The sequence below is a fragment of the Elaeis guineensis genome, chromosome 7 (genome assembly GCF_000442705.2).
Source record: "Elaeis guineensis isolate ETL-2024a chromosome 7, EG11, whole genome shotgun sequence".
NCBI lineage: Eukaryota > Viridiplantae > Streptophyta > Magnoliopsida > Arecales > Arecaceae > Elaeis > Elaeis guineensis.
This window is the reverse complement of record NC_025999.2, coordinates 90,336,818-90,342,817: the sequence shown is the minus strand read 5'-3', so window position 1 is coordinate 90,342,817 and position 6,000 is coordinate 90,336,818.

Here is a 6,000-nt window from a genome sequence, read left to right as displayed (position 1 = left end):
TCATAGGTTGCCATGACAAGAATAAAGCAAACCTCGATCAGGACAGCTTTTGAGGTAATGAAGTATCCGTGTCACAACATCCATATGAACTGAACGTGGATCATGTATAAACTGACTTACCATACTAACGGCGAATGCAATATCAGACCGTGTATGAGATAGATAAATCAAATGCCCTACCAATCGTTGATAACGTTCTCGATCAATAGGGACATCGGTATCGGCTACTAGTCGATGATTTTGCTCAATAGGAGTGGCAATAGGTCGACATCCCAACATACCAGTTTCTGTAAGAAGATCTAGAATATATTTTCTTTGGAGAGAAAAATTTTTTTTGAAGAACGAGCAACATCTATCCCAAGAAAATATCGAAGATGTCCAAGATCCTTTACTTCAAATGTCTGTGCCAGCTGAGCCTTCAAATGAGTTATTTCCTCAGAGTCATCTCCTGTGATTACAATATCATTAACATAGACAATCAAAACAGCAATCTTACCCTTATTGTGCCGAAAGAAGAGTGTGTGATCTGCATTGCTTTGTTTATATCCCATCTGAATGATTGCTTGCCAGAAGCGATCGAACCAAGCACGAGGTGACTACTTCAAATCATAAAGAGATCGTCGTAACTGGCATACTTTGCCCACTGTTTGAGCAGTAGCAAATCCTGGAGAAACATCCGTATATACTTCCTCCTGAAGTTCTCCATGAAGAAAAGCGTTCTTTACATCGAGCTGGAACATATCCCATCCGAAATTAGCAGCATATGATATAAGGGTTCTAACAAAGTTCATTTTTACAACAGGTGCAAAAGTTTCATCATAGTCGATGCCATAAGTCTGTGTATATCCTTTTGCTATCAAGCGAGCTTTGTACCATTCAACAGTACCCTCAGGTGTCTGTTTAACTGTAAAAATCTATTTGCATCCTACAGTTTGTTTACCAGCTGGCAAAGGTACAAGTTTTCATATATTATTTTTTTCTAGTGCTTGCATTTCTTCAAGCATGGCGGCTTTCCACTTGGAGTTTTCCTTAGCAACCTTCCAGTTCTCGGGTATGGAGACAGAGGACAAAGAAGCTATAAAACTCTGATAAGATGGAGAGAGAGACTCATAGGATACAAAGTTAGTGATGTCATGTTTGTACCCTACTCCATCCTTAAGTCGAGTAGGAATACCAGCATGACGAGTAAGTTTTCGTAAAGCAATAGGAACATTTAGATCATCACTATCTAATGTAAAATGGATGGGAGGTATAGGAGAATTACCATTGGTCGTAGAAGATGAAACCGTTGGGACAGAAGAGGAAGACCTGGAGACTGGAGAATGCGTAATAGACTCTGAGAGAGGAGATGAATCAGATAAAACAGGCTGTGAGAGAGTCTCAGATACAGTTTCAGATGCTTCTCCTTGAGTGTCAGATGCTTCTCCTTGAGTGTTAGATGCACCATTTATTCCTTGAGTGTCAGATGCTTCTCCTTGAGTGTCAGATGCACCATTTGTACCAACATCCACAGTAACATCCACAGTAATAGGACTCCCTCCAGAGGACTCCCTCTCTTGACCAGTTCAGAGGTAACGGGAGAGGAAGAGGACACAGAAGATATATAGAATGGTTCAGACTCCCGAAATGTTACATCAATGCTGATAAACATCTTCCGCTCAGTCGGACACCAACATTTGTATCCTTTTTGAGTAGATGAATATCCTACAAAAATGCACTTGAGGGCACGAGCGTCAAACTTGCCAACCGAAGGTCGATAATCCCGAACAAAACAAACACAACCAAATACCTTGGGGGGAATTATAAAAGAATTAGTTCCTTGCAGGCATTCAAGAGGAGTCTTGTAGTCTAAAGTTTGAAGTGGCATTCGGTTAATCAGATATGCTGCAGTTAACACTGCTTCTCTCCGTAAGAACTTAGGAACATTCATAGAAAACATCAAAATCTTGTCACTTCAAGAAGATGTCTATTCTTTCTTTCAGTAACTCCATTTTGAGCCGGTGTGTCAACACACGTCGTTTGATGTATAATTTCATTATTATGTATATACTCCTCAAATTTTTATTAAGATATTCTGTCCATTGTCAGAGCGAAAAATCTTAAGAGTTACTCCATATTGAGTACCAATCATTTTATGAAAATCTGTAAATGACTGAAACACTTCATTCTTATTTTTCAATAGATAAATCCAAGTGCAACGACTAAAACAATCAATAAAAGTGATGAACCACCGATGACCAGAAATAGCAGTGGTCCCACAGGATCCCCATACATCAGAATAAACTACCTTAAACATTGCTTTACTACGTCGGTCTGAGTTTGGATAAGTACTTCTAGTGTGTTTAGCTAGTTCACAGGCATCACATACAAGCTTCTCTTTATATGTTTCAAAAATAGTTGAAATATACGAGCTAAGAGAGTAAATGAAAGATGATCAAGCCTGCGGTGTTGGAGCAACAGATCTTCTTTTTGTGAAGATGAAACAGTCAAACTGATTTCTGAGTAGCCTTCAGACACTCCTCCCTCCAAATAGTAGAGCCCATTACGCATTATGCCAGTCCCAAATTTCCTCTCTGTCTTTGGTTCCTGAAAGACACAATGTGTTTTGAAAAAAGTTATGGCACAATCAAGATCATTTGTAATAGCACTAATGGATAGGAGATTTATAGAAAATCTTGGGACATGTAGAACAGATGATAAGGGTAATTCGGAAGTGCATTTGATAGATCCTTTTCCAGAAATAGGGGTAAAGGAGCCATCAGCAAGACGAACTTTATCACGACCAAAACAGGAAATATAAGATACAAAATTCCTAAAGGATCCAGTCATATGATTGGATGCTCCAGAATCAACAATCCATGGAGAAAAATTACTACAGTTAAGAGCATGAATTTGATCACTGATATCTATTTGGGCAAAATTATCCTGAGAACTGGCTGGTTGATTTGAAGAATCTTCTGTGGAAGTGCTGCTTTCAGAAATATTTACACCAGATCTAAATTTTTTCAAAAGTTGCATTTCTTCAACTGATAAATCTCCCATAGAAGAAAAATGAGCCTGATTATACTGACCTCGGCCTCTACCAAAACGACCACCTCCACGACCACGGCCTCTATTTGGACGACCATGTAGCTCATAGCAGTAAGCTTTGATGTGGCCCGGCTTATGACAGTGGTCACAAATTTTAACCCCATAAGGTCGAGGTTGAGTTTCTTGAGCAGAATTAGGAGAAGAGCTTCCAAGAGTATTAGGCTGTACCACAAGTGCAGATCGTATTGCTGTATTCGTAGAAGAAAACATAGTGGTTAATCGAGTTTCTTCACTAAGAACCAAAGAAATAGTTTCATCAAGAGTTGGCCACTCCTGTGTACTAAGAATAGAAGAGCGTCGATACTCAAACTCTGGGTTTAGTCTATCCAAAAAATCCACGAGTCGTTGTCGCTCTATCCATTTGTGAAACACATCAACATCACCAGGATGAGTAGGGGTAAAGGGACTATAAAAATCAAAATCGTTCCACAACCTTTTTAATTCTCCAACATACTCTGTTATAGATCGGGAACCCTGATTAAGTCCTCGAAGCTCTCGCTGGATCTTATGGGCATGCATATTATTGCCTTTATAAGAATAAGTTGTGGCTATAGCCTGCCATAACTCACAAGCATTCATTAGTGCCTCAACCGTATGAGCAACACTTAGTACCATAGAGGCAAGGAGCCATGCTACTACCCGAGAGTTATTAGAATTCCACTGTCTAACAGCTATCCCATCTCTTTCTAGTTTTTTTGCAGTACCACTTATAAACCCCTCAAGATTGTGAGAATCCAAAATTAGACGAACATGTCGCGTCCAACTTAAGTAGGTACCCGGCCCATCCAATTTGACCGGATTAGTTTTTAGGGTGATCTTTGAAAACTCACTACCCGAGATACGAGATTCCATCATCCTAACCATTAACTTTTCTAAATCCTCCATGGTTAAAGGAGTTTTATCACCCATAAGAAAAAACTTAAATGATCAAGTAAACAAGAACAATCTTGAGGGAGGAAATTGAAGTTTTCTCACCAACGATATGAGATAAACTCAGATGACGAAAAAATATCGAATCTCTGCTTCCATGAAAGGTGCCTTGATAATCTTCAGAAACTCTAAAACAGGACGCTTCATTGTTGCTCCAGAAAAAAAAACAGCATCTACAATTGGAGACACATGTGACAGTAGTAGAGGTTCTCTCTTTTTTTTTTTGGTATTTAAAAAATACCTAATAAGGGATGAGAACCGTTTTCAACCCCGTGGTTCTTGGGTGGAAATAGTGGTGGCGTCGATGGCAGCGGCGGTAGCAGCGACGGCAGCGGCGGTAGCAGCGACAGCAGCAGCGGCGGTAACAGGGACGGTAGCGGCGGTAGCAGCGACAGCGGTGGCGGCGGCGACGATGGCCGCGGCAGCGGAGGCGGCGATCATAGTGGAGAAGGCTCAGGCAGCGGCGACGGCGACGATGGCCGCGGCAGCGGAGGCGGCGATCATAGCAGAGGCGGTGATCATAAATGAAGATGACGGTTCCAGGGAAGAAGCGCCGATGATTTGAAGGGATACGAGAGAGAGAGAGTGAGAGATTTAACGGAAACGGAGAATGGTTTTCAAGGTTTGTCGGGATCCACAGAGAGAGCAGCGACGATGATTTGAAGGGAGAACAGATCCCACTCTGTTTGAGAGGAGAGATTTGAGTTGTGGACGATCGGCGGTTGAAGAGGCGGAACAGAGCACTCTGTTCTCTAAATAGGCTCTGATACCATGTTGACAAACAGAAGTATAAACAGAAGAATAAAAAAGAGGGTGAAGACGAAGATTTCAGAGGAAGAAGGGATGCCTGCTCTAGGATCAGAAGGGCCCTTTTTATTATTTTTCAGGAGCTTAATTTTGGAATTATACAAATAAATTTCTCTCTAATTAGGAGATTGCATTCCTAATTAAAGAGATCTTCACAGCTCATTTCGATTTACATAGCTCATTTCAACAAAAAGGCTTGCATTCAAAATGGTTTGGGAATCAATCTTTTTTTATGTAGGTTTCGGAGCCATCTATTCTTAGGGAGCCGCACCAAATTTGAAATGTTGCTTGGAGCAAAAAGCTGGAAACAAAACGGATATCGATATCACTCCACAGACAAACTCCACAGAAAGACAATAGGTGCCTTGTCATACCCTAACATCTATCAGCTTGCTATCACTTCATCCAAACGAGATCTCACCTGCTAAGCCAATGGAATCCATTACAACCAACTTGGAAACACACTTGCGTTCTACATTTCGTAGACTTTGAAGGGTCAGATAACTTCAGGGACGGTCGCCGCCGATTGCCCATGGGCCCGAGGCTCAACAGACACCCCGTCTTGGGCAACAGGTCAGGCCCATGGCCCATGCTCCGAGACAGCCCCATCACACGAATAGGCTCGGAGCCCAGAATTTCAGGGCCGCGGCCTACCGTTGGACCGGTAGCCCCGACTCAACAGCCCAGGTGAGCCCATTATTAGTAGGCCATTGTCTCGGTCCCCAGGAGACAGGCAGAAGATTCGGTAGGATGATGTGAGATCTATCATCGCTGGTGCGGCGGTCCAACTGCCAGAGTCTTTCAAATTCCTGAACCACACATTCAAAAGTGCTCCCAACTCCAATAATGGAGTGGGAGCCCTCGAATAGCTCCTTCACCTAGGTGTGGTCGTGGTGTCATTCCATCGATTGTCCGGAAGACATCCCGTAGAGCGAGGCTAGACAGCCAATCAAGTACAGCCACATTGATTCAAAGATCAGGTCCAAGACACAACTCCAATCCAGAATCTGAATCGATCCCAAACCGATTAAGTCCAATCCAGAATCTGAATCGATCCCAAACAGATTAACTAATATTGTGTAACGTTTAAATTCAACAATATGATATATCAAGCTGATTCGGGTGCCATCTTGGCAAGTAATTCAAATCAAACAGATCTAACTAAAATTACTA